Genomic DNA, 12,701 nt, shown 5'->3' on the forward strand with positions numbered 1-12,701 from the left:
CTAGTGAAAATGCATTTTCTACCAAATAAACATATGGGCCACAAATGATCACTATTGTTTTAAAAAAAAGATAAATTGCTATATTATTGAAAAATAATAGTCTATACTTCTATACTAATATTATAAATGCGAGAGTAACTGTATGTCTGTCTGTCTAGCTTTCACGCCTAAACCACTAATCCGATTTTGATGAAATTTGGCATAGAGATAATTTGAGACCCGGGAAAGGACATAAGATAGTTTTTATCTCGGTTTTTGAAAAAGGGACGCGCGCGATAAAGTTTTTTTGTGACAGACAAAATTCCACGCGGGCGAAGCCGCGGGCCAAAAGCTAGTAAAGACTATAAAATAAGTAGGTATTCTTGACAACTTGGAGACAATGATGATATAATTGGTTCTAGTATTTTGCCTCAAAAGCCAGTTTATATTTAGGGACTTGTGAAAATGCCTGATTTCAGAAAACTTTATGGACATAAATACATACCTATGTGTACCTACAAGACTTACTCATGTAAGTCTAGTATCTAGATACTTACTCACTTAGATTTAGAGTGTGAACGCGATTAAAAGGTTAGAGACATTCGCTTATTATACGCATAAATACAAAGCGTATATCAAACCCAACGAAATAATAATTTCTCCCAAAATCCCTGGTAAAATTAAGACGTTCGCAGTAGCCGGCTGTCCGGCTGTCGGCTTACAATGGGGCGGCTGACAGCAAGACGGATCGGCCGCGGGAGATCGCTCGCAAATTGTGAAAATACCCGCAACTGGACACGCTCGTATTGAGCTATTGAAGCTTCGAGTGTGGGTACTCTTAGCCAAGAAATAGGAACTGGTTTCCTGTCTTTTAATGCAAATACATTATATTATCTTGTCAACAGGGCTGGATCTACCATTATGGTTTTTTGGGCTTCAACCAAGGGCCCCGTAGATTCAAGGGGCCTCCAGCTAAGACAAGTCAAAGATAGACGATAATTCAAAAGAGTGTATTAGGTGGGCCCCTAAGTAGTTAATACCTACTACTCAAGTAGGGGGCACTGGACTACTACCCAGGGCCCCCTAAACTCACGGTCCGGCCCTGCTTGTCAGTTCCCCTAGGCAAAGAAAAATATGTGGCAGTTTAAATTTCTAAATCGCTTAATCGTTTAGCTCCAGTTATTTTGCAGGTACCTACAGTCAGCGTTAAATAGTTTGTGACCCCCAAAGTGAGTAATTTGACGGTATAGGTACCTACCTAATGTAGGTTTTTCGTAAAGCAATATTGAAATAAAAACTATCACGATAGTTACTTTGTCTAGAACTAGGGCCTGGTTATGACCTTGACCAACCGAAGGAGTAGTGAAACCGTGAATCACCTTGAGCGCAAAGGGTTCCGTGTTCGATGCCGGTTGAGCTAATTAGGAAACGATCTATTCAAAATGGATCACGACTGTAAAACCGAATAAGCAAAACTATTTTTGTAGGAGACTCTGTAACTTGTAGATCTTTATGTCACAACCAAGACTGCTTGGTTGCTCGGGTACCTTAACTAGAAATAGGTACCTACTCATTATGTATTTATTGTTCCTTTATGATAAAGCCTTAGTAATGGTTTGCGCTCCTAACCTCAAGGACAAGTCACAGAATTTAAACCAAATGAAATAAACGGATTACTAATGTTTGGCCAAAAAACGTTTCCCAAATTATCACATCGCAAACAACGTTTCGCAAATTTTCATTTGGCAAAAAAACTTATTGCAAACTTTTAATTCGCAAATGTCGTTTTTGGCATATTATTGTTTGGCAAAGTATGTTTTGCCAAATGTTTCATTTGGCAAAAATATTTCACGATAAACTATTTACAAAACAATTTGATTGGTGCATAGAATGGAATACAAATTAGCTTGTGGTTATTATTTTGTTTAGTGGGTAGTTAATATAATTTTTTTTCTAAATAAATTTTAATATTTCATTCTTTTTATCGAAAGGACATCATCCATTTTGGTCCAAAATCAAAAGTGCTGTATTCTGATAGAATATGTCCGCCTTAGCATTTATTACTATGGCACCAAAGCTGTAGCACCACTGTGCATCGTAGTATTTGAGTTCTAAAAATATATGAAACGACTGACTTTGATCTCAAATACTACGAAGCACAGTGGTGCTACTTTGGTGTCATAGTAACAAATGCTAAGGCGGACGTATTCTGTCAGAATACAGCACTTTTTTTCTTACTGGCCGACATTTTTGATTTTGAACAAAAAATGTATGAATCGTCGATGAATTTTAGATCTCAAATACTCGACGCACAGTGGTGCTACAGCTTTGGTGCCATAGTAACAAATGCTAAGGCGGACGTATTCTGTCAGAATACAGCACTTTTTTTTTATTGGCCGACACTTTTGATTTTGAACAATAAATGTATGAATAGTCGATGACTTTTAGATGTCAAATACTCGACGCACAGTGGAGCTACGGCTTTGGTGCCATAGTAACAAATGCTAAGGCAGACGTATTCTGTCAGAATACAGCACTTTTTTTTGTTGGCCGGCACTTTTGATTTTGGACCAAAAATATATGAAACGTGGATGATGTCCTTTCCAAATGATTCATTAACAATAGAGATGATTCTAGCGCTCGGCGGCCGCTGCCGCGGCACGCTTCGCTCGCCTTCGCGCATTAAGGGTCACTGTTCTAACCTAACCTAACCTACTATTTTCTACAATACCTACTTTTTGCAACCATACTATTTTCTGCAATCTCTCTGTTTTACATAAAATTATTGTGAAAACCATGACCATGTGCCTTATGCTTTGATTTGTGGGTAACGGTGGGTACTCGTAAGTATGTTAAGTGTCAATTTGACCAAGCAAATTATTTGGGATATAATATTTGGCAAAATAAAACATTTGCTATATAAACATTTGCCAAGTAAAATTTGGCCAAATGTTAATTTGACCAAATGAATTAGTTGCGAAAAGTACAGTTGCTAAAAGTTTATTTGGGAAATGAAACTTTGGCGATAAGTTGTTTGCGAAGTGAAATTTGGCGAAAAGTAATTTGGCCAAACGGAAGGATACCGAAATAAACTCATTCTTCAAACTACGTAGGCATCAATACCAAGATGTTACCTACATCTAGTTTCTAGTCCGTCACCCTGTCGCTTATGGCACAATAGGCTAGTTTCCTAAAAAATTTTTTTAGTCCGTCAATTTTTATATAAAAAAATATTGGACACGTATATTTTTAATTGACAATCAAACAAATAATTAAAAAGTTATAGTGCGTTGAAGTTCCGCGCAACGTCACAAAGTGCTGCACTTTTACGCACTCACTGACGTCACGGGCCTTTTCTTTAGAACTTTTGCACGCTTATCTCTTTACATTTTCATTAGTTTTAAAAAGTGAAAAATACGTGTCGAGTAGTTTTTGATAAGCTAACTGACGGACTAATTAAAACTTGCTTGTTTACCCAGGAAACATCCCTATTTCTGCTTGTACATACATTATCGATGTGAACAATTTAAGTAGAAGTAGGTATTACTTACTTCGTACAAGGTAAATACAAAAATAATAATTTTATCGAGTACCTACATACATCGCAATCTCCCATTATTGTTGTAAGCAGCGGCAGCGGGCAGGAGCGCCGGCAACAAACAATACATCGCGACACCATGATGGATAGCCTCGGCCGCGGATTTGGGAGGCGTTTACTTAGCCGGATTGCTGGATTCGGGCAAATACCGTAAGTACGCAAAAACTCATGTTCTAACGATCCTACGAGCAAGCTACTAGAAATCTACAACCCAATTTGGTGCCTATAAATTGACAAAGAAACAGGACACGAGAGAGCCAGCCTTTGAAACGAAATCCAGACCACGTTTCTACGGAGATTCCGGAAATTCCTGTCGCATTCCAAGATTTTTTGACTAGACTATTACCTAGATCCTTAGACAATTAGGTACATCCTCGACAATCTCGAAATAATACACGCATATAACTACCGTCCACATAAAATACAGACAAGACTGTGTAAGACCAAGGACGAAAATCGAATCCGCGCACCTGTGGCGCAGCAGCAGAGTTCTTCAACCATTAGGTACCTAAGTAAAACCACTATCCAAATTATTGGTTTCTCCAGAAACTTTAATATTACTTATTACGTGTATGTAAAATAAGTTTAACGTTTACTTACCTTATCTACTCGCATATTTCAGCAACGTTGTAAATACCTACTTATTATGAGAGATGCGAGAAAGTGACATTACAGACGAGTCTTAGAATTCACGTCCCATCAAGCTCTTTTTTCATCCAATTCCATAATAATAATTCATATCTCAATTTCCAAGCCAATCCGAAGCTTTCAACGCGAAAAAATCTAAGGCACGGTCTAACGAAAATGTCAATCCCGAATAAAGGTATAATTTCTGTCCCCACAATGCCGGGTGATGGATCGCCCGGGTCTCCTTCCTGCACGTGCGATACGCGGGTAATAATAAAAATGGATTTTGTCACCGTGGAAATTTGTTCAAAGGAACCGCTGAATTTGCAGTGTTGCTTACGAGTAGATACATACGTGGGTTTCCGACGACGCCTCTCAAAATTACCTACGCGCGAAAGTTAGAAAATCTTACTCTATGTTTTAAGATACCTTTCTATGACTGAAACTGCCACACAAAACTTATTTATTCTGCCATTAGGAAATTGACATACAATAACCATTAATAATTACCTACCTACATTCTACGCTCGGTCTTACGTTTGAAAATCTGTTTGCATTAACTTATGAATGGAAAAACTAAAGATTATGATCCACTTTATAATAAGTATAAGTAATCTACATTCGACTAAAATAACTACCTACGACCTACGACTTCCTTCATCAGTTGACCTTCACAATATTATGACCTAAACAATAGAGCAGTCAATGGACAATCTCAATCAAAGTGCGTACGCCAATTATAATGTCCGTAAGTCATTTGAAGGTCGCATTTTGAAGTTTAATTTGCAAGTCCATAATAGGCAAACCTAATCAGTGCACACGCATATCATGTGCGTGAGAAGTTAACAGGTATTTATTGAACAAAAACGTGGAGCTAAGCATTCATATTGGAATAAATTAATTTTACTTAACCTGTGAATCGCACTGATGATGTTTATAAGAGTTGTTGATGAATTACCTATTTACCTAACAAAAATGTTATCTTTGACAGATAAGTAACTATCTTTACATGCGTTTCACGCGTAAGTCACGGACGTCAATAGGAAGGACTAATTGCCTAGTTCGTCTGTCCCCATCGTGTTGGTTGGTAGTGGCAATAAGAGTCATAGCACCGTGGCTTTATTGACATCTCAAATAGACCAACTCTACGTAACGTTACTTGCAAATCTTGCAATCACATTATCATAAGCACGGAATCATAATTTCTTCATATCTAAAATGTGTGTTCATTTGAGAAACAAACCCAGAGCCTTTTTAATCGAGAGATAAACTCTCTAGCTAGCTGGACAACGATGATATCATTGTAAGTCATAAGTAGTTTGCCTAAGTGTTCTTAAGACTGCAATGCCTAAACTGAACCTTCATTCCTTGGGTTTTCTAAACAGAAGTTACAGCGGTGGGAACGAGAGGTGGGAATAGTCCCGAAGTTTCCCTAGGGTTTTCCCATGCTACAACATTTCCATGTATTTCCCAAAGAGACTTGGCTCCCAAAATAGCCGGCCAAGCCGATCCATCACGAGTTGCGCAGCCGGCGTCGCGCAGTTCGACAACTACTGACAGGATCAACAGTGGGACGTCAGACTATTACGGAGTTACCAACTTGTTGTTGAAACTAGTTCCATGACGTGTTAGGTACCTACTTGTTATAAAATAGTGTCAAGTGCTGAATAAGACGCAGAAAAAGAATCTTATTATAGGTAAGATACGAGTAGAGTTCGTATTACTGAAGCAGATAACATTTTAGGATAAATAGAAGTACCTAGCTTTGAAGCATTTAAGAAACTGGAATTGTGAAAGAATGCCATTACTTCAGTCAAAGTTAAAGTTAGATTGTTTAATAAGAGCGGGTTCTCAAATATATTTTATTCCTCAATTTCCAAGAGTCGAATTCTGTAATTGTCTTCAGTAGAAACCCTTAACTACTGTAAAAATGCAATGAAAATCTTACATTATTTTGCATGAAATAAATTTAAAAAACCCTATATAAATAAACAAGTCCCTATAATAGCGTGTTGATAAGCCCCTAAGTAACCAAATCCCGTAATTAAATCAACAGAGCCACCGCATACTAAACACGTCACCCCTCGTTGACTTTAAACAGGCTCACTAATGGAGCATAGAAGCAAACCTTTTAACAATTCAAACTTTCAATAGATAATCTCGCGTGCATGAAACTTTAGTTCTAATCAAGGACTAAAATTTGCATCTTTATGAGCTTTTACGAACCATCAAAGCTTCTAGCATTTATCATCAAATAATTAAAGTGCTCATCTTATTTTGTAAAATTTTTAGCTCTGTTTTCATGTCAGGCACACAATGTGTGTTTCAAAATACATAGAATATTTATTCAAGTGATTAATTAAACAAGTCAGATTTTTTTACTTCCAAGACGATTTTACTGCTCTAAACTTTCGTCTTTCATCACTTTAAACTCCCTCTTAAACACTCAATCGAGTGTATTAGCGGCTCAAAAGGGTATTTTCAATCGAGGATAGTGAAAAATAGGGTCATTTGACAAGGACAGTGGGATTTCTGAATTGTAAGTAATGTAGGTACTTTAATGGGATAGTAATAATTATAGTAAAAAAACTTACGATTAGAATGCCCATAGAGGCTTATTTAGGCTTAGAGGCCGTAAATTGGTTTGCCATGGAGTCATGTGTTGTTAATACAGTCAGTGAAGTCAGTTCTGTGCTAGCCACGGGGCAATTAAAGCCTTTTTAGACTCAACCGGGGCAAAAGCTCTTTAAAATGCCCTTTATTCAATATCGCTCAAAATTGGTACTTATGACTGTCAAAAATGAAGTCCTTAGTACGAAATACTCTACGTATTGTATTCTACGGTCTGTTTTCGTCCGACCACCAATGTAAAGGCTACTATGTACCACATAATATCATTGGGCTGCAATTTACGTGCCAAGCCGATGGAGATATTTGCTGCTTACACGTCGCTCGTACCGCGCGGTACAGCCGCAAAAAAGTACGGGCATACTCATATTTTTAATACGATAGCAACTTGGGTATTATTTCATTAAATGATATTGGGATAAAGACAATAGCAGTTATTAAAGAAATGAACAATAAGAACAGCAATCAAAGCTTTCAAAAACAAAAAAGCTGTATTCCCAAAGAAAGTTAGGTTAAAAATGTTAATGTGACAGGATGATGAATTGAATTGTTTTTTTATATCATTTAAAGTTATAGAAGATCAAAGTTACTCTAACTAATTCTCTTGTAGCCGAATCTATGCAAATTGTTATTAATCGCGAAATAATAATGGAAACTAAATAATATTTAATTGGATAACAATTATCCGCCCCCATCAAGGGCGCTAAACGTTAACTCAAGCACGATTTACTGATCGACCAATAATTATTGCTGCAATCATTTATCGACTGAGCGAGAGAAAATATGTAATTTACTGCTTACACGGTTTTGCTCACGTCCATTTACTTGTTACGAATTTGTATAATTTTTTTAAGCATCACTCGTTAAAACTTCAGCTAGAGCCCATAAAAGCTCCGTCAAAATCGTTTTCGAGATTCGCCAGAAAAATCGGACAGAACTATGTATTTTTTAATGTGGTTTTGTATAAATACCGCACTGCACATATTATTATTAACATTTATGTAATTTTACCTAATTACATACATATTATAGAATTAGACACTCAATTTATAGATATTTGTAGATATTACGACAAGATTGATTATCACAATAGCTGAAATTCCTTGCTCCATAACTCACATACTAGATCCACATTGTTAAGCAGTTGTTAGCGATCAAGGCTTCTTGAATCGAATCAAATACTCGTTTGCCACATTGAATCAAGGTGAGAAACAACAATAATAGATTTAATCTAACCTATATACAAATAAGGGATAAAAGATTGTTGTATGGGACAATATATCTTCTTCTATCTTCTATCTATATATATAAAAGAAAGTCGTGTTAGTTACACCACTTATAACTCAAGAACGGCTGAACCGATTTAGCTGAAAATTGTCAGGGAGGTAGTTTAGAGCCAGGAGAAGGACATAGGATACTTTTTATCCCGTTCGAAATTAAAAAAAAGTCTGCTTATTTATTGCCATTAAGGCGGAACAAAGTTCGCTGGGTCAGCTAGTTTATAGATATTTGTAGATATTACGACAAGATTGATTATCACAATAGCTGAAATTCCTTGCTCCATAACTCACATACTAGAACCACATTGTTGAGCAGTTGTTAGCGATCAAGGCTTCTTGAATCGAATCAAATACTCGTTTGCCACATTGAATCAAGGTGAAAAACCACCATAAGTAGATTTAATCTAACCTATATACAAATAAGGGATAAACGATTGTAGTGTTTTAGGGTCAATATTAATAATAAATAAAGGCTGAATGCAAAAGAAAGCTAAAATAATAATTGTAGGTAGGTTGTAATTCTGTAACAGTATTTAGGAGTTATTTAATTATTTCTTTTTGACATTTATTTTTAGTGTTAAAGAGAGATATTTTCGAAGAATTATTATTATAAAAGAATATTTAGCGCAGTACTTTTTGCCCCCCTCTAGGTAGGCTCCGCTAATGGCATGTGACAGCGGGTGATGGATCGGACTGTACCCCCTGCCCCCCTCCCTGCCGGGGGAGGGTGGAATTAGACGACTTTTTCCCGAGACATTCTCATTTGCTGTATTTGCCGGAGATAAAATTCGTGTACAGAATAAGGTTGGGTAAAAATTTGAAAAAAATGAAGCAAGAGAGGCGAATGTTTCATAGAGTACTAACGCCCGTATTCACAAACATTACTATGAGGTTTCACAGTGCGCGTGGACGCACAGGGTCACACACGAAACATTCACAGAACTCTATAAGTTTAACGCTATGCGTTTGAATTGCTGCTTCACTTAAGTAAGCATCGTTTGTGAATACGACGGTCAGTATAATACACTATTTTATCCGCGACTTTGTCTATGTAAGCTCTATTCTTATGGTAGAGTCATTTATGTACAGCAACAGCACATCAAATCAATTAAAACAATATGACTCTACATGGTTCATTCGTGTCCTTATATTAGAAGATCAGTTCTATGTTATGCGCAATCGAGAATAGTTCAAGACAAGACGGCCTAAAAAATCACCACAAAAAAGGAAACAAACCTAGACTTTACCTAACATAGATCCGAACCTAAGATTTCCGAATCGAGACGTCCATACCATAACCACTAATCCCTGAGGCGTTAGGTCAACAATCGAGGTCAAAGTAACTTACTATGGCAGTGAACCCACTTATCATTATCTGGCGATGTTAATGGGTATTCGGGCGTACCCATAGCTAAGCCATGGTCACTCGAAAGTCGTGACTGCGCCTACGCATATCTAAAACAATGGCTAGATGTATGACCGTAACTCAATTAGAAATTACGCCTTTGTTTTTTGTTAAAACTAGCAATTGTTTTTAAATAATGCAATAAATAAAATATTTAATAATTTATTATTGAATATTCTTAATTAGGCCTAAATATAATCAATTTAATAACCGACAACAATAAATAATATTATAATAATCGAAATAAAAGAAATAAAAAACTAGGTCACGTAAGTACCTGAAGACTGACATTAGCTCCCAAGTTTTTTACTCTGATTAAGAAATGAAATACTTAATGAAAGTTATTTTACATGGTATATTCGTAAAAAAAAGCCGTATATTATGTACCTACATAAGTCAGCACAATTATACTCGTATTACGCATTTTAACAATAGCATATAAATGCCATTTTAATTTGTGCCTCTTAAAACATATTTTGTAGCTAAACTTGATTCATTTGCGTACACACAACCTCTCTGATTGATTTGATCAAACTGACAATGTATTAATAACCGTGTCAGTTGCTGACTGCAGGGCATTAGCCATAAGTCAACATGCAAACCCATGTCAGTCAGTCAAGGCACTCAAGGCCAAGCCCGACAAGGCGGAACTTGACTGAACTTTGTGATGGATACGAACAGGATTTAAACATTAATGAAGAGCTCTTGATTGTTGTTAATTAACGGTAAGGGTACTTCATAATAAGTGCGTTTTAACCCTAATAGTAACACAAACTGCAACGGGTTACAATAGAAACCGAAAATGAAAGAATTATGTAGTCAAAGTCAATATACAGAAAGTTACGGATCCACCTGAGTTCATTTTCCTTATGGCAAACTGAATATCTTTGATCAATAGTAATAACCGCCTAGTAGTCTAGTGGTAAGACCACCTGCTTCAGACGCAGAGGTCCCGGGTTCGATTCCCAGTGGGAGCAGATTTTTCTGTTCGGTTTTGTTGGTTACCTACCGGGCTTGTTCTAGGTCCGCCTGGCTAGCTACCACCATCTTACCTAAGTATGTCGCCATAACAACAATGTTAACAGCATTGTTGTGTTCCGGCAGTTAGAGGTAAGATAGCCAGTTCCTCTGTGGTTGAGAATTCCGGGTGAAGCTCGCTTCCACCTTCGGCCTGATCATCACTTACCATCAGGTGAGATACAGGCCAAGAGCTTCCTCGTTGTAGATAAAAAAAAATTAAACATGACACCTACATGTTGTGAAGGTACATACTCGTACATACAAGTTACTTTTGGTATTGACTGTACCGCACAAGCTTCAATGAAATTATCACTAGGGGAGGTCAAATGCCTGCCTAAATACCTATCATTGTAATAAAAGGCAACATGGACATAATCGACTATGCAACTAGATAATAATCACTGCCTCTTTCTCAACACGCTTAGAAAATAGCCACTATATTTATTTCAATGCTAATCTGGTCTTTGTCTCTAAACGTCAATATTCAACAATGTATGTCATTATTTAATAACAAAACGTTGGCTATCATTATCAAAACAGCGCGCGCTGTGCAAGCGCAACTCACGACAATGGCCCGTTTCCAACCACCAATCATGCGGGGCTTATCGACTGACTGACGAGTAAATCGATACTCAATTATGGTGCTTAGACTCGGTTCCAGATACATTTACTACCGACTACTTGATATTTAAAATAGATCTGGTAGAAATGGAACGTCCAAAAAATATACGATGGACATCTCAAACTACTACTTCCTCTTCTTTTATAGGTCAGAACAACCTGGTGTCAACTTTAATGAGCTGCCACGTAAACGGACCGCGTGTGGCAACGGCCTAAAGTGCATTCGAAGTAAAGATTCAGATTTTTTAGGACAACCTGATTAAATTAAGCCTGCAGTCTCCTGAGCTCTACATTTCAGAACATAACAATTTATCATTTAAATTTCTGATGCGATAGTCTCATTCAATTTGATACGCAACTTTGTGTTATTGTTACACTGTGTGAAACGATGTCAAATCTATCAAATGTTACAAAATATCACAACTATTTTTAAATAGTTCTCAGTTAAAAATACAAAATAAAAAAGTAAAAGATGTTAGATTCTCTAATCTACTTAAGTATTTTCAAATCGTTAAAACAATCATATTTTCGATCGTTGAAACTAAAAATACCTACCTACCCTTCATATCTTGTTCTTATGAATTGGGAAATATGGAAATACCGCGAAAATGGCTCAAATTGGCGGCCATTAAACACTTGGTAATGTCAAGCTGTCACATTTCAATTGACTCCAATTGACTCTATTCACACCCGCGGCCAAGTGGAAGTTGCGAAAGTTTGTATGTTCCGGACAAGATTACATAGTTGCTGGTATTACTTAGTAATAAATACTCGTATTTATTACCTACCTAAAATATGATAAGTACATGACTAGTTTTACTAGACGGGAAGAGCCTGGATGCGGGCAGCGCAGGACCGTTCATTGTGGAAAACCTCGGAGGAGGCATTTGTCCAGCAGTGGACGTCATTCGGCTGAAAGGAACGAACATGACTAGTTTTATTTTAATTTAGCCCTATTTTACACAGTTTAATTAAATGAAACCAACTCCATCGTCTCTATTGATTGATGTTTTGTGCTATAGGATGCTGCTGTGTCAAGCATAGCTTTCAAAATAAATTGCTAACATGACGATTACCAACGTCGGCAGTGAGTTGATGTATATTGAAAACAATAATGACAAAAACTTACGACCAGCAAGTATAGGTCGTGTAGCATTACCTACTGATTGAGCATCAGTAAAATGTAGAGAAGGCGACGAATGATTACTAAATTGAGGGCACAAGAACTTAATAGAGATGATGACTGGGTAATGAAATCGAAATTCTATTTAGTCCGTCAGACAGATAATTAGAAAATATTAGACTCATATTTTGTATTTTTTCCATAATCGAATAATTACAGTGTTATATTGAGTTGAAATGTCGCGTGACGTCACTTTTGAGTAAAAATTCTACTCAAGCGTGACGTATCGCGCCCTTTCAACTCTATGTAGCACTGTTATTATTTAATTATGAAAGAAAATAAAAAATATGAGTCTAATATTTTCTAATTATCTGTCTGACGGACAAATAATTAAAATTTTGTCATTTAGCCTATTACCCC

Source organism: Ostrinia nubilalis, chromosome 12, assembly GCF_963855985.1.
Source record: "Ostrinia nubilalis chromosome 12, ilOstNubi1.1, whole genome shotgun sequence".
Taxonomy (NCBI): Eukaryota; Metazoa; Arthropoda; class Insecta; order Lepidoptera; family Crambidae; genus Ostrinia; species Ostrinia nubilalis.